Genomic DNA, 23,009 nt, shown 5'->3' on the forward strand with positions numbered 1-23,009 from the left:
CATCTCAGACGATGGGCGGCCGGGCGAGACGCTCCTCACTTCCTAGATGGGATGGCGGCCGGGAAGAGGCGCTCCTCACTTCCTAGATGGGATGGCGGCTGGGCAGAGACACTCCTCACTTTCCAGACTGGGCAGCCAGGCAGAGGGGCTCCTCACATCCCAGACGAGGGGCGGCCAGGCAGGGACGCTCCTCACTTCCCAGACGGGGTGGCGGCCGGGCAGAGGCTGCAATCTCCGCACTTTGGGAGGCCAAGGCAGGCGGCTGGGAGGTGGAGGTTGTAGCCAGCCGAGATCAGGCCACTGCACTCCAGCCTGGGCACCATTGAGCACTGAGTCAACGAGACTCCGTCTGCAATCCCGGCACCTCGGGAGGCCGAGGCTGGCGGATCACTCGCGGTTAGGAGCTGGAGACCAGCCCGGCCAACACAGCGAAACCCCGTCTCCACCAAAAAAATATGAAAATCAGTCAGGCGTAGCGGCGCGCGCCTGCAATCGCAGGCACTCGGCAGGCTGAGGCAGGAGAATCAGGCAGGGAGGATGCAGTGAGCCGAGATGGCAGCAGTACAGTCCAGCTTCGGCTCGGCATCAGAGGGAGACCGTGGAAAAAAAATATGGAACGCTTCACGAATTTGCGTGTCATCCTTGCGCAGGGGCCATGCTAATCTTCTCTGTATCGTTCCAACTTTAGTATATGTGCTGCCGAAGCGAGCACAATTTTACTACTATTCTTAACGTAGTGTCAAAGAGGTGAAGATTACAAGTGTGAGTCTGGGAAAGCTATGTGTTACCACAATGCCCATAAAATTGCCCAAGGCCAAAAGCAATTCAGAAGAATCTTTACTCTCTGAAACAGGCTAAGTCCCAAACATTGCTTGGTGGGCTCAAAAAGAAAGAGGTATATTGTTATATAAGTAAAGGTAGACAGTTGTAAGTTAAAAATCATGCACCTTTAATGTAATCTTTCTTTTTTCCCCTTGAAATGTTGCTACTTTGTTGATATGCACCTCTATTACCTTGGGGAAGATGAAATTTCTTGGAGTCCTTTTCTTGGTTCACTATCCAAATATTGTCTATTTCTGGTGTAGTGGTCCTGGAACCCTTTGAAAAACTGGTAAAAGCTATGGACTTTCATTCCAGAGAAATCCAGGTAGGTACACATAAATTTGACTTTAACTTTAGGGGGTTTATAGACTACCCAACGCTCATTGGTGGCAAACGTCCCTGACGTAAACACTTGGTTCTGATCTGACTGAAGAATAAAAATAGTTTGTGTTCTGTTGGAATTTTTAGTAATAAGCCTATTGTTTTCAGAAATTTTAGTAGATAAAAAGTTGATTGCATGGGAAACCTGGCACTAAACCATTCGTAGATGACCTACTTCTGGGTTGGGGTTTTGTATGTGGCAGAACGGCTTTCTTGCTGCGTCCTATTGAAAGTCAGCCCTCAACACGAGGGTTTATAAGTTTTTTAAAACATTTTTTCTAAATTAAAAAAAAGTCAGTTTCAAGTTTTTTGAGGGCATATGTTAGACTTAATCAGCTTACAAATGATTTCCTTCTGCCATTTCCTCCCAAAATAATGTATTTTAGTTTGATCACTGTATTAGTCTGTTTTCATGCTGCTGATAAAGACATACCCCAGACTGGGCAACTTACAAAAGAAAGAGGTTTAATGGACTTACAGTTCCACATGGCTGGGGAGGCCTCACAATCATGGTGGAAGGAAAGGAAGGGCAAGTCACATCTTACTTGGATGGCAGCAGGCAAAGAGAGAGCTTGTGCAGGGAAACTCGTGTTTTTAAAACCATCAGATCTCGTGAGACTCATTCACTATCATGAGAACAGTGCAGGAAAGACCTGCCCCATAATTCAATAATCTCCCACTGGGTTCCTCCCGTGACACATGGGAATTGTGGGAGTTACAATTCAAGATGAGATAGTCTTAACTCGTGTCAACATTAACTCAAAAATTCACAGTCCAACATCTCATCTGAGACAAGGCAAACCCCTTCCACATAATTATGAGCCTGTAAAATCAAAAGCAAGTTAGTTACTTCCTAGATACAGTGGGGTACAGGCATTGGGTAAATATAGCCCTTCCAAATGGGACAAATTGGCCAAAATTAAAGGGCTACAGGCCCCATGCAAGTCTGAAATCTAGCAGATCAGTCAAATCTTCAAACTCCCAAATGTTCCCCTTTGACTCCAGGTCTCACATCCAGGTCATGCTGATGCAAGAGGTAGGTTCCCACAGTCTTGGGCAGCTCGGCCCCTGTGGCTTTGCAGGGTACAGCCTCCCTCCCAGCTGCTTTCACAGGCTGGCACTGAGTGTCTGCGGCTTTTCTAGGTGCTCAATGCCGGTAGTCAGTGGATCTACCATTCTGGGGTCTGGGGGACAGTGGCCCTCTTCTCACAGCTCCACTAGGTGGTGCCCTAGTAGGGACTCTGTGTGGAGGTTCTGACCCCACATTTCCCTTCCGCATTGCCCTAGCAGAGGTTCTCCATGAGGGCCCTGCCCCTGCAGCAAACTTCTGCCTGGGCATGCAGGCATGTCCATACATCTTCTGAAATCTAGGCAGAGGTTCCCAAACCTCAATTCTTGACTTCTGTGCACTTGCAGGCTCAACACCACATGGAAGCTGCCAAGGCTTGAGGCTTGCACCCCCTGAAGCCATGGTCCGAGTGCTACATTGACCCCTGGCAGCCACAGCTGGAGCAGCTGGGATGCACCAAGTCCCTAGGCTGCACACAGCATGGGGACCCTGGGCCCAGACCATGAAACCATTTTTTTCTCCTAGGTCTCTGGGCCTGTGATGGGAGGGGCTGCCGTGAAGACCTCTGACATGTCCTGGAGAAATTTTCCCCATTGTTTTGGGTATTAACATTTGACTCCTCATTACTTATCCAAATTTCTACAGCAGGCTTGAATTTCTCCTCAGAAAATGGGATTTTCTTTTCTATTGCATTGTTAGGCTGCAAATTTTCAGAACTTTTATATTCTGCTTCCCGTATAAAACTGATTGCCTTTAACAGCACCCAAGTAACATCTTGAATGCTTTGCTGCTTAGAAATTTCTTCCGCCAGATACCCTAAATCATCTCTCTCAAGTTCAAAGTTCCACAAATCTCTAGGGCAAGGGCAAAATGCCATCAGTCTCTTTGCTAAAACATAACAAGAGTCACCTTTGCTCTAGTTCCCAACAAGTTGCGCATTTCCATCTGAGACCACCTCAGGCTGGATTTCATTGTCTATATTATTATAAGCATTTTGGTCAAAGCCATTCAACAAGTCTCTAGGGAGTTCCAAACTTTCCTACCTTTTCCTGTCTTCTTCTGAGCCCTCCAAACTGTTCCAACCTCTGGCTGCTACCCAGTTTCAAAGTCACTTCCACATTTTCAGGTATCTTTTAGCAGTGTTCCACTCTACTGGTACCAATTTACTGTATTAGTCCATTTTCACACTGCTGATAAAGACATACCTGAGACTGGGCAATTTACAAAAGAAAGAGATTTATTGGACTTATAGTTCTGCATGGCTGGGGAGGCCTCACAATCATGGCAGAAGGTGAAAGCCATGTCTCACATGGCAGCAGACAAGAGAAGAGAGAGCTTATGCAGGGAAACTACCATTTTTAACATCATCAGATCTTGTGAGACTCATTCACTATCATGAGAACAGTGCAAGAAAGTCCTGCGCCCATAATTTAATCACCTCCCACCAGGTTCCCCCCATGACACATGGGAGCTGTGGGAGTTACAATTCAAGATGAGATTTGTGTGGGGACATGGCCAAACCATATCAATCACTTAGACATTTTATACACAATCATGTACTTGTTAAGAGCATTTACTGTCAGAATGTCAGTGGGTAGGAGAGTTCTATGGATTGAATGAGTCCTCCAAATTTTATGTATTGGAAACTTAACCCCCAAATTCTTATGCTGATTGAAGGTAGGGCCTTTGGGAGGTAATTAGGATTAAATAAGTTCATCAGGGTGGAGCTCCCCATTATGGACCTAGTGGCTTTATAAGAAGAGGAAGAGGGACCTGAGTTGACACACATGCTCTTGCCCTCTTGTCCTGTGATGTCCTCTGCCATGTTATGATGCAAGTAGAAGGTCCTCACCAGATGCCAGCACTATGCTCTTGGACTTCCCAGCCTCCAGAACTGTAAGAAATAAATTTCTTTTCTTTATAAGTTTATAAATTACTCAGTCTTGGGTATTCAATTACAGCACAGAAAATAGAATAAGACGGGGAGCAAGATCTAACTCTGTTCTGCCACTTATCTAGTACAGGACAGTTTAATATTTCTTAACTTCACTTTTTTCATTTGTAAAGTAAGGTTAATAGTACCTTCATGGTGTCGTGTAAGGGTTATATGGGACAATGAAGGAAAATCTGTGAGCACAGTGTCTGGCACAAATAAGAGTTCAGTTTGTGTTATCTGTCAATTCTGTCCTAATGACTAAGATTCTTAATATTTTGAAATTGTATTCGATGACTCTATATCACATTAATCATTATTTTAAAAGATAGGCAATTCGATCACCTTGAGATTGATTGAGAAGTTCAAGATCATAGAATGCCAAGTGGCAACATTGTATAATAGTTACAAACATGTAATTGGAGTTCTATTGGCCACTTGGGGGAATGGATTTTATAGATATACTAGAAATGTTGAAGTTTATAGAAGAGAATAATTATTTTAATAGTAACCTCAACATCTTGTATTCATATGTATGAGTCTCACTGCTAACTTCTCACCTCCCATTACTATTAACCAAATGAGTTAAAAGGGATTCTAGTTATAAAAACAAGCTGAGAAATTTCCTAACATAATACATGCTTGTCTTTGGTTTGTTCTTATAATGTCTGAGAATTATTTTCCTTTTTCTTTATTTTTTGAGATGAAGTCTCACTCTGTCGCCCAGGCTGGAGTGTAGTGGCACAATCTCAGCTCACTGCAACCTCTGCCTCCCAGGTTCAAGCAATTCTCCTGCCTCAACCTCCCGAAGCTGGGACTACAGGTGTGCGCTGCTACGCCTGGCCAATTTTTTTGTATTTTAGTAGAGATGGGGTTTCACCATGTTGCCCAGGCTGGTCTCAAACTCCTGAACTCAGGCAATCCACCCACCTCCGCCTCCCAAAGTGCTAGAATTATAAGTGTGAGCCACCATGCCTGGCCAATGTCTGAGAATTAAAAGAGGTCTTGCCAGTATTCATCAAAACTTAGCTTTGGGAAATTTATTCACATTTACCCAAGATTCACTGAAAATACCATATCCCCACAATTTAGTAGATTCTCCCTATCTTTCTTATTCTAAAGACAAAACTTGTCCTGGAGGTCATTTTACTTTTTTTTTTTTTTTAACCTAAACAGGAAGCAGCCTTCTAAAATTAGCAGACCTTCTAAAAATTAAGCAGGCTTTTGCCAGGCTCACATTGCGTGTGTGTGTGTGTGTGTGTTTATTTCTGTATGTGTGCATGTATTCATATATGAATGTATATCTCTGTGTATCTTTTTGTATGTTTCTGAATCTGTATTTTTTTCAGTCATCTTATGGCTGAGAAAAGGCACTAAGAAAAAAAGGTCTGAGAAGTCCATTCATCACTGGGATCTGCCTCTCTGCCTGACTAGTGGCTCCCCACAGAGTCTTAACAAGGTGCTGCTGAACCAAAGTTCTTCTCCCCCACCCCAAACCAATACTGAAAACACTATAATATGAGGCTGTTCTATCGTCTTCATTCCCAGGCTCTTCAGGACCTCCCCTCCCCCATTCATCTCTAGGCCCATCAGGGATGTGGGCAAAGGAAGCATTAAAATGGATAGATCGAGAGCCTTGTGAACACATCTATCTTCATACGTGTTGAATATTATGTCAATTATTCATCATTCACAGATATCATTGCAGGGAAAAATCACATTAAGAGGAGCCAGGAAAACTAAAGGTTATAAATTCCAATCCAGCATAGTCCCTAGTGGCTCTGGAATTTGGTGCCAGTTCCTCTGTGGTGATCTCATTGGAATGCAAGAGTCCCAGACCTTCTCTTAGGGATGTTTTTTCCCCAGCCTTACCCCCCATCAAGCATAGAGGTGGAAAAGAGTGAAATAAATCTGTAAACACAGTACTTCTAAGTTTCTTCTTAATTCTGACATCAACTTGAGTTTGATATGTGTGAAAAATATATTTTTCTCTCAGTTGACTCCTCAATGAAGTATTTTTTACAGCCCTAGATTATAACAAAAGTGGGCAATTGAGATGGCAAGAGGCACAAGATAAATATTAGAATGGTTGGCAGACAGATTCTAATATTCTGAATCTGGTGGGAGGGCACAGATTCTACCCTAGGCAGTGACTCAAGCTCTCCAAGCCTGACTTTCCTCATTTTGTGATTTAGGGATTATTCTGACTTCAGTGGCAAGTTGTGAAGAGTGAATTTGATAATCTAGATTGCATAACTCTGAGTCCCCTAACCTCATAAAGCTGCCTATTTTTTAATGCCACAGTTTGTGGGAGGGACACTGAACTGTTCTTCAGAGTTTCTGGGGATTCCTGGGTGAGGGGTGTGTGTCTCTGGAGGGCTCTGTGCTGTAGATGGTTCTCCTGGAGGGCTGGTCTGGCAGATGCTGCTCCGCCTCCCTGTCTCCCTTCCTCCCACTAGATGTGACCCCTTTACTCCATTTGCTCAAAGAAGCACCAACCCAGGAACCATCTAACCATCTATTCACTCAGTAGATACTCCTTGCACTCCTACTATGTGCTACGGAGGAGCAGTTGTGAACCAGAGGGAAGCCCCTGCTCTCGTGAAGCCTGCATTCCAGTGGGAACGATGAAACGCAGGCACACGGGACATTTCAGGTACCGGTGGGTGCTGTGAGGGTGATGATGCCATGGAAGATGGGTAGGATGGGTGGTCAGGGAGGGCCGTTCTGAGGATATGACAGTGAAGGTAAAGAAAGAGCCAGTCACGTGAAGATCTGGGGAAAGAGTGTTCCAGGCAAGGGAGCTGTGAGTTCAAGCGTGGTAGGATAAAGAGACCGGGTCATTCAACAAACGTGAAAGGAGAGAGTGTGGCAGGAAAGCATGGTGTGAGATGATTAGAGAAGTGTGCAGTCTAGAGCTAAGAGTTCATAATAAGAAATTTGGATTGTATTCTAAGTACGGCTGGAGGATTTTATGTGGATGCTTGACATATTTTGGTTTATGGTGGTGGTGGGAAGGTCACTCTAGTTGCTGTGTGTGGACTAGGTTGTAGTTGTGGGGAGGAATGGGAGCGGGAAGGGCAGTTGGAGGCTCCTGCAGTGGTTAAAGTGAGAGATGACGGTGGCTTGGACCAGTGTAGTTATCAGTGGCATGATGGCAATATATAGATGGGGTCACGAGTTTTTCTGGAGGCTCTGGAATTTGGTGCCAGGTCTTATGTGTACAGAGAGAATCCGCCCATGGATTCAGTGTGGGCAAGAATGGAGTGAGGGAAACTGAGGATGGCTCCTAGGTGTTTTATGGGTTTTAGGTTTTGGCTACCCTCAAATCTAGAAAAATTTGGCAATTTCGGCTCACATAATATATCAGCCTTTTTCTGCCTTGAGGATTTTCTCATTAGCTATGTCTCTCCATGAGCCTCTCATCTTTTCTATGCTCTGGGCTTTCTCTTCTTATGTTCTCTGTTTTGTGGGCTGAATATTTTTGAGCAGGGATGGCATTATTTAGAGCTTTTTATTGGTAGCCTACTGAGTGCTCAAACCTGTGCTAGTCCCTATAGGGAATATGGAAAGACTTCTTGGAGCCATTATTATGCTAGTGTCCATTGCGGTGCTCCTGGCAAGGGCATTCTCCTATTCCTATGACCACAGAGCTTCCCCTTCCCCTTTGCCCTGAAGATTCTCTCATGGGACTAGTGTTTCATTGAATAACATGTTGGTTATGTGTAGCATGCTGGTTATGTGTGGCATGCTGGTTACGTGTAGTGTGCTGGTTACGCGTAGCATGCTGGTTATGTGAGGCATGCTGGTTAGGAGCTCTAGGCTCAGGATCTTGGTTCTGCCCTCTTTGGTTGTATGAGCTGTGCAAGCTGCTTAACATCTTTCAGGCTAACTTTCTATATTTGTAAAATGGGAAACAGACGTCTTAGGAAGATTTTAAGAGATGTCTTACAGGACCTGGCAGATATATGCTCAATAAAAAGTAAACTAGCTGGTGTTGCTGCTGTTGCTCTTACTGTTGTTTTTATTGACTTGAATAAAGGAATCTTGCACCTGTCAAAATGAAACACTACATAGTAGGTCCTGATATTTTGCCATACTCAGCTGGTGATAAGAATCAGAGAAGCCAGCCATTTGAATAACTATGATTTATTGAATTCTTACCATGTTCTAAGTTCTTTATGTATACTGTTTCGTTTAATCTTCACAACAATTCTAGGAGTCAGGTTCAATTGTTATTGCCATTTGATAGATGATGAGGGCAATGAGTCTTAGAGAGGTTAAATAATTTGCTAAAGGCCACACAGCCTGTAAAGTGGCAGAAGCTGGGACCATCCAACTCTAAAGCCCACATTCTTAGACATTAGGGGATATTGAATGAAGTGTGTGTATGTATGGGGGAATTTAAGAGAATATCAAACCATTTGTAGAGTTCTACCCAATATAGAGACCTTATCTAATGTAAGAGAACTCTGAAGACATCTCATTGATTGAGTGCTCTCCCCTTCATAGCAACTTCTTCTGCAGCTTCCTTGCTTGGTGCTCCAGTCTTTGAGGTATGCTTGATGGTTCTGAATTCAGATTTGAATCATGTGTCTGCCTGGTTTTTGTACCCTTGGACAGCAAACTTAATCGCCAAGGCTCAGTTTTCTTCCCTTTTTTTTTTTTTTAAAGTGGTTATAATGGTATCTATGCCACAGGCTTGTGGTAAAACTTAGTCTGATGAGATCTGATACATGCTGATGTTTATTGGGCACTTAATATTATTCTTAGTGAAACCTGGCCAAATATAACTCTTTGATGAATGTATGTAATTTCAGGGAGTTAGTTTTACTAAAGTACTTGAAAATGTTAATTGATCTAGGATACTTTTATTTCATAGACAACGTATAGGTAAAGTCAATAACAGTTATTTTAGATTTTGTGAATTCTAGGGTAGTAGCATTAGAATGGAAGTTTTATTTCTTTTAATTGGACTAGAGCCACCATTCCATAAATCTACTGCACACCTTAAGTCACCCAGTGCTCTTGCATTCATCTTTGTTCATTGCTTGGATGTCAAGCCGTCTGCCTGGAGCTGCTTATAGAGGCCTAAATTTAGAATCTGCCTACCTATAAATAAGGTCCAGAAAGATAGATGACTTCGGTCACCTGAAACTGTTATTAGAAAACACATAGACTAACCTATCAAGGGAATGAGAAGGAGGACAAGAGAGGCATGCCTAGGGAGAGGGAGGACAGAGCTTAAAAGGAGGGGTTGTGAAGGATTGTTTAGCACCTGTAAACAAAGAACTGTGCCTGGGGCTCTCCTGGCTGTTGGAAATCCAGCCCAAATGTTCAATGACTCACTCAATCGTTGTTCAGCTTGTTTAAGTCCATGCCATTTGTACATATGATGGGATTTTATGAGACATTTTACAACAATTCCCCACCACTGTTTGGGGAAATCATGTCATAAGATTCAACCTTCTTTCTTTTTCCATTCTGAGATGGTTTCTCCTAAAATAACTTTTATGTGCCCTGAGCAGTTGGCGACTCTGTTTCTACTAAGAAATACAGGCCGGCCTCACTGAGCAGGAGGCCCTTGCATTTGATTTTCAGAAGAGCACATGTATTTGAAAGGATTTCATTGTCCTTTGTGCCAGGAAGCAACAACGTCTGAGCCAGACTTTTCTGGGTGACCAAAAGAAAGACTCACCTTATTGTTTTGTTATTCTTTACAGGTGGTTAAGGGTATAAGCTTTGTAGTAAGATGCATTTGGATTCATGTTCTGCCTTCATGTCTCCGCAGCTCTTATCTTGGGCAAGTTAGAAACCTCTTGGAACTTATTTGTCCATCTAAAAAATGGGGATGATAACGTCATCTCATAGGTTTGTTGTGAGGGCATTTAAAATACTTAGCAGTGCCTGGCACAGAGTTAACCCCTTAATAAATGGTATTGATTACAAGTATGAGGCTGTCTTCTCTGCCTCACCTTTCTCCTTGTCTTATCTAGTAGTTTTGAGTGGCTGGTCTGTGTTTCCTTGTCATATATGATTTCCTTCCTTGCATGTATCACTCTCTGAAACTATCTTATTTAAAATGTTTGTTGTTTCTCCCCTCCCACTATGATACAAGCATCATATGGCAAGCCTTTGTGCATCTGCTCATACTTGCCCACTCAGGGAGAGCACTGAGTATGCTCTCCATACATAATTATTGACTAACTCCCTTATCTGTTTCAGTAATTTTTCTTTCTTCTCCATGATTCCTATATTAAAAAAACCTTTTATTTTAGAATTGAGGGTCTAGACAAGGATGAGAATGAAAAGGTAATCATTGTTTTGGATTGGTTTGAGGTGGAATCTCAGTTTAGAAGAACTTCTTGGGGAAACTAGGATGAAGACCAGTGGGGCTTTCCCCTCCGCCCCTGTCAGAGATTGGTGTAAGTATATTCATTAGGACTCTAGTTTCAAGGCCCATAAAATTCACTGAGCAAACTTAAGCAAAAAAAGAGGTGTTCATTGTAAGGACTCAGGAATGTTTTTAGGAACTGAAGGGAATGGATGTCATCAGGCCCCAGGAATGGGTTGGAAATAGGAATTCTTTCACAAACATCTGTTTCTGCCTTTTCTCTCTGCAGATCCACTTTTGCCTTTCTAAAATCCAGCATTTTTCAAGCTATCTGTGCTAACACACAGTAAAAATGAGTTATACTAAAATGAAATAAAATAAGCCCTGATTTTTTTATTATTAGATTCCACAGACATAAAATTATTCTGTTGAAGTGCTGTAAAGGTTCCTAAGTGCTTCCTTACTCTCAGTTTCTGTCCTTAATTCCTCGTGGACTGGTAACAGATGGCTTGTAAGCAGGCATGACTGCAGTTTACGCAGCAAGTGTGGATCACTTACCCCTCATGCTCAGATGCGCACCCCTCCACAAGAAACCAGACCAAACTGAACAGTGATCTTTTAGCCTGCAAGTGTGATTCAGGCTTTGCTCAACGGTCTTTCATAATACTCTTGTCTATGCAGCTATGGCCACTAGGTGGGGGCAAAGAATAAAAACATGGCAGCCAGGGGTGTGTCCTTGTTGGGGCGGGGGAAACACTGTTAAGGGGTGAGCCAAGTGAACACCGGAAAATGGGTCTACATAGGGAGGTTTTCAGCACTACTGATTCTATTTCTTCTGAAAACATGTCATGAAAAGACTTGTGATGCCTGGTGCAGGGGTACACTAATGGAAAGGCTTTGGTTTAAGAGACTTAGGCCAATTCAAGTCCAGCTTAAAAATGCAGAAAGTTACTGTGATATGGTAATTGCATGGATGAACTGTAAGCCATTAGAGATGAGTGATCAAGAGTGTGGACTTCAAACTGGGCATGGTGACTCACACCTGTAATCCCAGCACTTTGGGAGGCTGAGGCAGGCAGGTCACCTGAGGTCAGGAGTTTGGGACCAGCCTGGCCAACAAGGCAAAACCCTGTCTCTACTAAAAATACAAAAATTAGTTGGGCATGGTGGCGCACACCTGTAATCTCAGCTACTTAGGAGGCTGAGGCAGGAGAATCGCTTGAACCTGAGAGGTGGAGGTTGCAGTTAGCTGAGATTGTGCCACTGTACTCCAGTCTGGGCCACAGAGTGAGACTCCATCTAAAAAAATAAAAGTGTGGAACTTCAGGTTGGAATCTTATCTCTCTATTTGTGTGTCCTGGGCAAGACATTGGCTTCTCTGAGCATCAGTTCCCTTAGCTTCGAAATGAGCATAATCATTTCTTAGAGTTTTGGTAACTCACTCAGCAATTATTTTGTGGAGCACTCAGTAGCATCCAGATACTGGGCTAACACTGAGGGTGCAGTAGTGAACAAGAGAGAAATAGTTTTGCCTCTCCTCGGACCACAGGACATTATAGCAGAGTAAGCTTTGAATAATAATAATAATGACAGTAATAAATTAAAGTACTGTGATCAAACATAAGATATGGTCAAGCACAAGTGTCAAAGCTCATATGTCAAATCTTTTAGCAATCCTGATTCTGATTTAACTAATATCTGAATAATATTTACTGTTTACAGTTCGTAATCCTCTGAAGCCAGCATTGTCCACGTCATTAGAATTTTGCTTATGGATTTGTTTCCTTCCTCAGTTTTCCTATGTATTCTTTACGTGTAATCAAATGCATCGTTTACTTTTTCTTTTTTTGAGACAGAGCATTGCTTTGTCACCCAGGTTAGAGTGCAGTGGCACAATCTCAGCTCAGTGCAACCTCCACCTCCTGGGTTCAAGCGATTCTCCTGCCTCAGCCTCCTGAGTAGCTGGGATTAGAGACATGAGCCACCACGCCCAGCTAATTTTTGTGTTTTTAGTAGAGATGGGATTTCACCATGTTGTCCAGGCTGGTCTCCAACTCCTGACCTCAAGTGATCTGCCTGCCTGGGTATCCCAAAGTGCTAGGATTACAGGTGTGAGCTACCGCGCCTGGCCCATTTACTTTTTCCAGAAGGTTTTAAATCAAGAAGGTGAAGAAAAAGCCTCTACTGAGAGATAATAAGGCCAAATTAATCCATTTGTTTGTTTGTCCATTTGGTGTTTATGGAATATCTTTTGGTTGTTTGGCACTGAAGACATGGAGGTAAAATGACCACTTTTCAGTAGGAGGACAAATATTTAAATATGTAGGTGTCAATATTGTGGGGTTAGGCATTATAATAGAAATTATGATAGGTAAAATTCTTTTGTGTGTGTGTCTTTTTTTTTTTTTTTTTGGTAGAGAAAGGGTCTTCTTGCTGTGTTGCCCAGGCTGGTCTCCTGGCCTCAAATGATCCACCTGCCTTGGCCTCCCAAAGTGCTGGAGTTACAGGTGTGAGCCACTGCACCTGGCCGTGGGAGGCAAAATTCTGAGATGGCTCACAGATTTCCTGGTGCTTTGGTGTATGCCCTCCCCTCTGCATCTGCATTCCCTTCCTCTTGAGTGTGGGTGGGACCTGTGAACATGATGGGATATTACTTCTGTGTTTAGGGTACTAACCAGTTGACTTTGAGTTAACAAAAAATGGCATTATTCTGGATGAACCAGACCTAATCAAGTGAGCCCTTAAAAGGGACTGAGCCCTTCCTGAAGTCAAAAGGGAGTCAAAGTGTGAGAGAGAAACTTTCCTGTTGACCTGGAAGATACAGACTTCATGAGCTCTATAGCTGCAAGAAAATGGGTTATCAAGTTCCATGTTAGCTTGGAAGAAGACCCCAGATCTAGCAACCTTGTGAGCAGAGGACTTAGCGAATCTTTACTCAGACTCCTGACCCAGGGAAACTGTGAGATAGTAAGTCTGTGTTGTTTAAAGCCACTAAATTTGCAGTAATTTGTTACATGGCATAGAAAATGAATACAGAGGTATATATAGATAGCCATGACAGAATGACCTTTCTTAATTGTGCAAACAGATCTCTGCTGGACTATGTGGGACTGTGAATCAAACTGAAACTTCTGGATGCAGGTGGATTGTGAAATTTGTGAAGTATGAACTGTTGGTAGATTAAGGTCAATGGCAAAGAAACCAAGCATTTGAAGACTATTTCACGGATTATATATTTGTATTGTTTTAATTACATTAATATTTAATAATTTTATGTGCTCCATATAGTGCTGGGAGGGGGTAAAGGGAAACAATACAAAGATGTGTAACACAGACCTTGCCCTAAAGAAACTTGTTCTTTATTCAAGGAGACAGTTGTGTCAGCTGGCTACATTACAATAACTCCAAATGGAGATCTAAACAATTTACTGGGAAAGTATAATTCAGTCTGAAATGAGTTAGAGAAGCCTTCATTTGTTGCATTTGAACTAGGGCTTGAAGGATGTCCCCACTGATGCTGCTGGTTGCCTTTCTAAAAGCCATTTTCTCCTTCTTTCCTGGAAGAACTCTGATGTTTCTGGGGTGGGGGGTGGGGTGGCGGGATCTGTGTTTCTCCAGCATGACTCAAAGATTGATCCTGTTTGGCCTAAACCATGGGGTGGCTGACTGGGCCAAGCAGTTTGCCACGTGTTTTTGTAAATGAATTTTATTGGAACAAGTCACCCAATGGTTTATGTATTATTGATGGCTATTTTTGTGCTACACAGGGAGAGTTGAGCAGTTGTGGCAGAGCCCATATGGCCCACACAAAGTAAAATATTTACTATCTAGCCTTTTACAGGAAAAGTTTGTTGACCTCTGGTGATATGGTTAGGCTTTGTGTCCCTACCCAAATCTCATCTTGAATTGTAATCCCCAGGTGTTGAGGGATTACACCCTTGTGGGAGATGATTGGATCATGGGGGTGGTTGCCCTCATACTGTTCTCATGATAGTGAGTTCTCACGAGATCTGATAGTTTTATAAGGCAGTTTTCCCTGCTCTTTCCCGTGTGCTCACATTCTCTCTCACCTGCCTTCATTGAAGTGAGATGTACTTGTTTCCCCTTCCACCATGATTGTAAGTTTCCTGAGGGCCTCCCTAGCCATGCAGAACTGTGAGTCAGTCAAACCTCTTTTCTTTATAAATTACCCAGTCTTGGGCAGTTCTTTATAGCAGCGTGAGAACAGACTAATACACCTGGTCTAAGTCATCATGATAATTTCAATCCTCTTTTCAGTGCCTGATTTAGGAGTGGGAATGCAACACAAATTGGCCAAGGAAATAGGATGGGATCGTTGCTGGGGTTTTTTTAATAGACAAAAAGAGGCTTTCAAGAAGTTCCTGCTTCTCCTGCTAGATGTGTTTTTGACTGGATGTGATATTTGAAACTGCTAAAGCCTTTGTGACCTTAACGAGAATTAGCCTGAGAACAAGGGCATGTACTGAGGATATCAGATTGATACATTGAAAATAACTTTTGTCTCTGACAGTGTCTTTGAGTTGCCAAATTAGCCATCTCTGGAGCCATCTTATCTCCAGATTTTTGTTCTGTGGTGTAATAATTTTCAGTATTGTGCAAGCCAGTGGAGTCAGGGTCTTCTTTATTTTTTAATTTTTTTAAGGGTCTTCTTACTTGCAGTCAGGTTCAGTCATAGTGATTCTGATTTCAGTAAATGGGGAAGGAGGAAAGGATGCTACAGGTTTAAGAAACAGCATGAGCAAAGTCCTAAAGCATAAATGAATATAGCTTGGCTGGGTATAGCAAGTATTTGCAGGACAGGTAACAGGGCATATGGGGGGAAACAATGGGAAGCTTGGAATCAGACTGTAAGAGAGCTAGAATGTGAGACTAAAGATTTTAAGATTTTGGAAATTTATGAGAAATAAGGTGTCATTGGAGCTTTTTGAGGAAGAAAGTAACCTTTTTCAACTCATATTTTAGGAAAGTAACTGTAGATGCAGTGTAAAGGAGTGGTCCCCAACCTTTTTGGTACTAGGGTTCAGTTTCGTGGAAGATTATTTTTCCATGTGAATTGCGTGGGGCAATGGTTTCAGGATGAAACTGTTCCAACTCAGATCATCAGGCATTAGATTCTCATAAGGAACATGCAACCTAGATCCCTCGCATGCACAGTTCACAATCTTACTCCTGTGAGAATCTGATGCCTCTGCTGATCTGATAGGAGGTGGAGTGCAGGCGGTAATGCTTGCTTGCCCACTGCTCACCTCCTGCTGTGTGGCCTGATTCCTAATAGGCCACAGACCAGTACTGGTCCATGGCCCAGAGTCTTGGGGACCCATGGTGTAAAGAATGGATCAGAGTGGTATAAAGTATAGGTTAGTGAAGATAGGCTTCGTTTTGCTTCACTGAATACCACTAGCCTAGAGCAAGACCTCTAGCTAGAGCAAGTCATTAGCCAGAGTGTGGTCCCTAAAACAACCGTATCAGAATCACCTGGGAACTAGTTAGAAATCCAAATTATCAGGTTCCACCCCAGAACTAGTGAATCAGAAACTCTGGAAGTGGGACCAACCAATCTTTTATCAAGCCGTCTAGGTGATTCCAACACACACTCAAGTTAGAAAACCACTGCTCCAGGCAGTTCATAGACAGCTGTAGAATAACTAGGGAGGCTTTCTTAACAAAGTGATGGCATCTCTATTTATCTCAGAGGAAGGTACAGAGTAGTTTTCCCGGGAAAAACACCAGAGTAGTTTTTCAGGGAAGTTGTAATAGTATTTGTACCATGTGGGTTAATAATTGGGGAAGTATGGAATATTGCTAGCAATACACTAATTATATTTTTGAAGAAAAAAGAAAGTATTCCTGTCTTGTGCTGGCTTTAAAGGGGGAATGCTTCCAGATTTTGCCCATTCATTATGATATTGGCTGTGGATTTGTCATAAATGGCTCACATTATTATGAGGTATGTTCCTTCAATACCTAGTTTATTAAGAGTGTTTAACATGAAGGGATGTTGAATTTTATAGAAGGCCTTTTCTGCGTTTATTGAGATAAGCATGTGGTTTTTGTCTTTAGTTCTGTTTATGTGATTAATTATGTTTATTGACTTGCATATATTGAATCAGTCTTGCATCCCAAGGATGAAGCCAACTCGATCATGGTGGATAAGCTTTTTTATGTGCTGCTGGATTTGGTTTGCCAGTATTTTATTTCGGATTTTTGCATCGATGTTCATCAGGGATATTGGTCTGAAGTTCTCTTTTTTGTTGTTGTTGTATCTCTGCCAGGTTTGAATATCAGGATGATGCAGGCCTCATAAAATGACTTAGGGAGGACTCCCTCCTTTTCAATTTTTTGGAATAGTTTCAGAAGAACTGGTACCAGCTCCTCTTTGTACCTTTGATAGAATTCAGCTGTAAATCCATCTGGTCCTGGGCTTTCTTTGGTTGGTAGGCTATTTATTACTGCCTCAATTTCAGAACTTATTATTGGTCTATTCAGGGATTCAACTTCTTCCTGGTTCAGTCTTGGGAGGGTGTATGTGTCTAGTAATTTATCCATTTCTTCTAGATTTTGTAGTTTATTTGCACAGGTGTGTTTATAGAATTCTCTGATGGTGGTTTATATTTCTGTGGGTTCAGTGGTGATATCCTCTTTATCATTTTTTGTGTCTATTTGATTCTTCTCTATTTTCTTCTTTATTAATCTAGCCAGAAGTCTATATATTTTATTAATTTTTTCAAAAACCCAACTCCTGGATTTGTTGAGTTTTTGAAGGTTTTTTTGTGTCCCTATCTCCTTCAGTTCTGCTCTGATCCTGGTTATTTCTTGTCTTCTGCTAGCTTTGAAATTTGTTTGCTCTTGGTTCTCTAGTTCTTTGAGTTGTGATGTTAGGACGTCGATTTGAGATCTTTCTAGCTTTTTAATGTGGGCATTTAGTGCTAGAAATTTCCCTCTTAACACTGCTTTAACTGTGTCCCAGAGATTCTGGAATGCTTTCACACCGTTGTTGGGAATGTAAATTAGCTCAACTATTGTGGAAGACAATGTGATTCCTCAAAGACCTGGAACCAGAAATACCATTTGACCCAGCAATCCCATTACTGGGTATATACCCAAAGGAATATGAATAATTATATTATAAAGATATATGCACATGTATGTTCATTGCTGAACTGTTCACAATAGCAAGGACATGGAATCAACCCAAATGCCCATCAATGATAGACTGGATAAAGAATATGTGGTACATATACACCATGAAATACTATGCAGCTATAAAAAGGAATGAGATCATGTCCTTTGCAGGGACATGGATAAAGCTGGAAGCCATTATTCTCGGCAAACTAACGCAGGAACAGAAAACCAAGCACCATTTTTCTCGTTTGTAAGTGGGAGCTGAACAATAAGAACACATGGATACAGGGAGGGGAACAACACACACTGGGGCCTGTTGAGGGTGGGTGAGGAAGAGCATCAGAAAAAATAGCTAATGCATGCTGGGCTTGATACTTAGGTGATGGGTTGATAGGTGCAGCAAATCACCATGGCACATACTTACCTATGTAACAAACATGCACATCCTGCGCATGTACCCCAGAGCTTAAACAAAACAAAAAACCTTCACATTAACACCTGCGGAGTACTGGCTGATGACTTGGCTTTAAGTCTATTAATAGCTGGCCTTGTCATCTAAGTTGAAAGGGCTTACAAAAATCTAAACCCCTTTGAAATAAATAAGGTGAATGAGGGTCAAAAAGAAAAAGAAAAAACAAAGTATTAAGGTTACTGGCTCATTTGTATTCTGAATTTAAAAGCCCCTTATTTTATGAATGTAAAACACATCAAGTTAATTATTCCCTTGTTTTTCCACTGTAGAGTAATGACGTTACATACATCAGTGACACTGTACATTTTAAAGTCTATTAATTTTATCACTTCTTGGGTCAGAGGAGAAACTTGTTCTTTAGCAGCCTCTGCTGACCTCTTTCAGGAAAATATTTATTGAGCACCTTCTTGAAGAAAGTCAGTTTGTAAAGATAACAGAACTGTAGAGTGATCCTGATATGGTTTGGCTATGTCCTCATCCAGATCTCATCTTGAATTGTAATTCCCATAATCCTCACATGTCATGGGAGGGACCTGGTAGGAGATAATCGAATCATGGGGGCAGTTTCCCCACATGCTGTTCTCGTGATAGTGAGTGAGTTCTCATGAGAGCTGGTGGTTTTATAAGGGGCTTCCCTCTTCAGTAGGCACTCATTCTGTCTCCTGTCACCCTCTAGAGAGGTGCCTTGCACCATGATTATAAGTTTCCTGAGGCCTCCCCAGCCATGCAGAACCATGAGTCAATTAAACCTCTCTACTTTCTAAACTACCCAGTCTTGGGTATTTCTTCATAGCAGCATGAGAATAAACTAATACAGCTCCCAAGTTTTTCTGCAAAGTATATGGGTTTGAAATAGAATGGTGTTTCACAAGTGAGGAGTTAGAAAAAGAGACCACACACCTAAGAATGTCTGTTTTTTTTGGAAAATTTTTATCTATTACAAAATATACTAGGAGGATGTTTACAAAGCTCATTAATATTGCCGGAGATCAACTTTTAGAATTCTTGACCTAAAGCAGGGATACAGAAGTTTCATTTCATATGCTGACTTTGATTGAACAGTAAAGATTGCTTAGAGTCCTGTTTTTGGGGAAAAACATGTCTGAGGCCCTCTCTGGGCTCAATGAGTGAGAATTCTGTGATTGATTGATTTCTGTGATGGGTGCTGAAATGAAAGAAGTTACGTTATAAGCATTAGGTGAATGTCATCCCTGCCTTGATTTCCCTCATTTAGTCAGATGGGATGACTTTAGTTATAAGACAGAAAATCAACTCAGGCTAATTTAAGCATAAAAGGAAATTTATTATCTCAGGTAACTAAATAGGCTGGGCTAATGGCTTTTAGCTCATTTTGATCTGGGAGTCAAATGACACGGGACTGGGTTTCTGTCTCTTGGCACCTTTGATAATGATCATGATGATAATGTTAATGACAGCTAACACATATAGCACTTCAATGTTTCAGATGCTTTTTATAAGCACGTTACATTTACTAATTCACTTAACCCTCAAAATGAGTCTATGAGGAGATGGTAGTATTATCACTTGCATTTACAGATGGGGAAAGTGAAGCATAGAGAGATTAAGTAACTTGTTCAGGAGTGTGCAAATGATGGACTCAGGATTAGTATCCATGTAGTCTGTTTCTAAAGCCCATGTTCTAAACCAGGCTTAGGCAAACTATGTCCTGTGTGCCAAATCCTACCTGTGCCCATTCTTGTAAAAAATTATTTTAAGTAACTTTAAAATAAATGTATTTGTTTGGAACACAGTCACACTCATGTATAGATTGTCAGTAGATGATTTCATACTGCAATGAGAGTTGAGCAGTCACAACAGAGACTGTATGGCCTGCTATATTAGTCCGTTCTCAGACCGTAATAAAGAACTACCTGAGACTGGGTAATTTATGAAGAAAGAGGTTTAATTGACTCACAGTTCTGCAGGCTGTACAGGAAGCATGGCTGGAGGCCTCAGGTAACTTACAATTATGGTGGCAGGTAAAGGGAAAGTAAACACAACTTACTGTGGTGAAGCAGGAGAGAGAGCAAGCAAAACGGGAAGTACTACACACTTTCAAACAGTCAGATCTTATGAGAACTCACTATCATGAAAACCGGAAGGGGGAAATCTACCACCATGATCCAATCACCTCCCACCAAGTCCCTCCCCCAACATTGGGAATTACAATTCAACATGGGATTTGGGTGGGGACATAGAGCCAAACCATATCATACCACCCCCTGGTCCCTCCCAAATCTCATGTTCTTCTCATGTTTCATAGCACAATCATGCCTTCCCAACAGTCCCCCAAAGTCTTAACTTATTCCAGCATTAACTCAAAAGTCCAAGTCCTAAGTCTCATCTGAGATGAAACAAGTCCCTTCTGCCTATGAGCCTGTAAAATAAAAAATAAGTTAGTTACTTCCAAGATACAATGGGGTTACAGGCATTGGGTAAATGCCCCCATTCAAAAAGGGAGAAATTGGCTAAAATGAAGGGGCTACAGGCCCCATGCAAGTCTGAAATCCAGCAGGGCAGACATTAAATCTTAAAACTTCAAAATAATCTCTTTTGACTCCATGTCTCACATCCAGGCCACACTGATGCAAGGGGTGGGCTCCTAAGGCCTTGGGAAGCTCTGCCTCTGTTGCTCCACAGGGGAAAGCCCCCACTGCTGCTTTCTTGGGCTAGCATTGAGTGCCTGCAGCTTTTCCAGGCACATGGTGCAAGCTGTTGGTGGATTTACCATTCTAGGGTCTAGAAGACCATGGCCCTCTTCTCACAGCTCCACTAGGCAGTGCCCCAGTGGGGACTCTGTGTGGGGGCTCTGACCCCACATTTACCCTCTATACTTCCCTAGTAGAGGTTCTCCATGAGGGCTCTGCTCCTGTAGCAGACTTCTGCCTGGACATCCAGGCATTTCCATACATTCCCTGAAATCTAGGTGGAAGCTCCCAAACCTCAACTGTTGCCTTCTGCACACCTGCAGGCCCAAGACCACACAGAAGCCACCAAGGCTTGGGTCTTGCACCCTCTGAAGCAATGGTCAGAGGTGTACTTTGGCCCCGTTTGCCATGGCTGGAGCTGGAGTGATGGGATGCAGGGCACCACATCCCAAGGCTGCACATAGCAGCAGGGCTGTGGGTCTGGCCCAGAAAACCATTTTTCCCTCCTAGGCCTCCAGGCCTGTGGTGGGAGGGCCTGCCGTGAAGGTCTCTGAAATGCCTTGGGAGCATTTTCCCTATTGTCTTGGATATTAACATTTGGCTCTTCTTTACACAAATTTATGCAGCCTTAAATTCCTCCCCAGAAAATGGGTTTCTCTTTTCTGTTGCATGGTCAGGCTGCAAAATTTCCAAACTTTTATGCTCTGCTTTCCTTTTAAATATAATTTCTATTTTCAGGTCATTTCTTTGTTTATGCAAATGGGCATAGGCTTTTAGAAGCATCCAGGCCACATCCTGAACACTTTGCTGTTTAGAAATGTCTTCTGCCAGATACCCTAAATAATCTCTCTCAAGTTCAAAATTCCACAGATCTCTAGAGCAGGGGCCCAATGCCACCATTCTTTTTGCTAGAGCATAGTAAGAGTGACCCTAACTTCAGTTACCAATAAGTTCCTCATCTCCATCTGAGATCACCTCAGCCTGGGCTTCACTGTCTGTGTCACAATCAGCATTTTGGTCACAGCCATTTAACAAGTCTCTAGGAAGTTCCAAACTCTTCCTCAACTTCCTGTTGTCTTCTGAGCTCTCCAAACTCTACTAACTCCTGCCCATTACCCAGTTCCAAAGTCGGTTCCACATTTTCAGGTATCTGTATAGCAGTGCCCCACTTCTCTGGTACGAATTTTCTGTATTAGTCTGTTATTACACTGCTACAAAGAACTACCTGAGACTGGTTAATTTATGAAGAAAAGAGGTTTAATTGACCCACAGTTCTGCAGGCTGTACAGAAAGCATGACTGGGAGGTGAAGGGGAAGCAGCATGTCTTACATGACCAGAGAATAAGGAAGAGAGAATGAAGGGGGAGGTATACCACACTTTCAAATAACCAGATCTCCTGAGAACTCACTATCACAAGAACAGCAAGGGAGAAATTAGCTCCCATGATCCAATCACTTCCCACCAGGTCCCTCCCCAACATTGGGAATCACAATTTGACATGAGATTTGGTTGGCGACACACAGCAAACCATATCACCTGCAAAGCTTAAAATGTTTACTATCTGACCCTTTATAAGAAGAATTTACCAACCTTTGCTCTAAACAACTGTGCCATATTGGATTCTACCATTCCTAGGCTTCATATGGTGGCAAGATGGCTGCAGCTGCTCCTACTCCTAATCCTTTTCTTTTCACCTTCATAAAGAACATATCTAGTTCCCCGATTCCTCAAATGAAGCCCTAGAATTGAGTATTGCTTGTCCTGATTGGCCTGATTTAGGTCATCACTAAACTGCCCAGCCCCACTGCTCCATCCCTGAAACTAGGAATGAAGTCAGCTTCATTCACGGTGTATGGCTGGAGGTCAAGAAAGAGTATTCCATCCTAAGATGACATCTAGAGAGTTTACTGTGGGAAAAACATCAGAATTCTGGGTAGTAAAAACAAATATTGATTGTATTAATAATGGCCTATTTAGTACATTTGCTTATTTAATTACATGAATGTAAATATTTGATGTAAATGGAAAAATTGGATGGAAATATTTCAGTAATGTGCCCAGATAGCTATGCAGGAAGGCAACTTTTCTACCCCCATCTCTCATGAGAGGCCAGTTGCTAATTAGTGGCTATTCTTTCTAAGGATTGTCCCAAAAAGGTCACTGAAAGTGGGAGAGTGAGGAAGAA

General features: G+C 42.3%; 1 long non-coding RNA gene and 1 other non-coding gene across 2 annotated transcripts in view; one reads left to right on the plus strand and one right to left on the minus strand.

Annotated features, from left to right (window-relative positions):
* Positions 1 to 605: 605 nt before the first annotated feature.
* On the minus strand, positions 606 to 712 carry LOC115934715 (U6 spliceosomal RNA). Its single transcript, XR_004070479.1, has one exon. It is a non-coding gene; the product is annotated as a U6 spliceosomal RNA (small nuclear RNA).
* Positions 713 to 8,515: 7,803 nt separating this feature from the next.
* LOC134758601 (uncharacterized) overlaps positions 8,516 to 23,009 on the plus strand; it is a 47,830-nt gene continuing 33,336 nt past the window's right edge. The window contains exon 1 of the long non-coding RNA XR_010133960.1: positions 8,516 to 8,761. This is a non-coding gene — a long non-coding RNA (uncharacterized lncRNA). The remainder of the gene's footprint in view (positions 8,762 to 23,009) is intronic.

Source organism: Gorilla gorilla, chromosome 4, assembly GCF_029281585.2.
Source record: "Gorilla gorilla gorilla isolate KB3781 chromosome 4, NHGRI_mGorGor1-v2.1_pri, whole genome shotgun sequence".
NCBI lineage: Eukaryota > Metazoa > Chordata > Mammalia > Primates > Hominidae > Gorilla > Gorilla gorilla.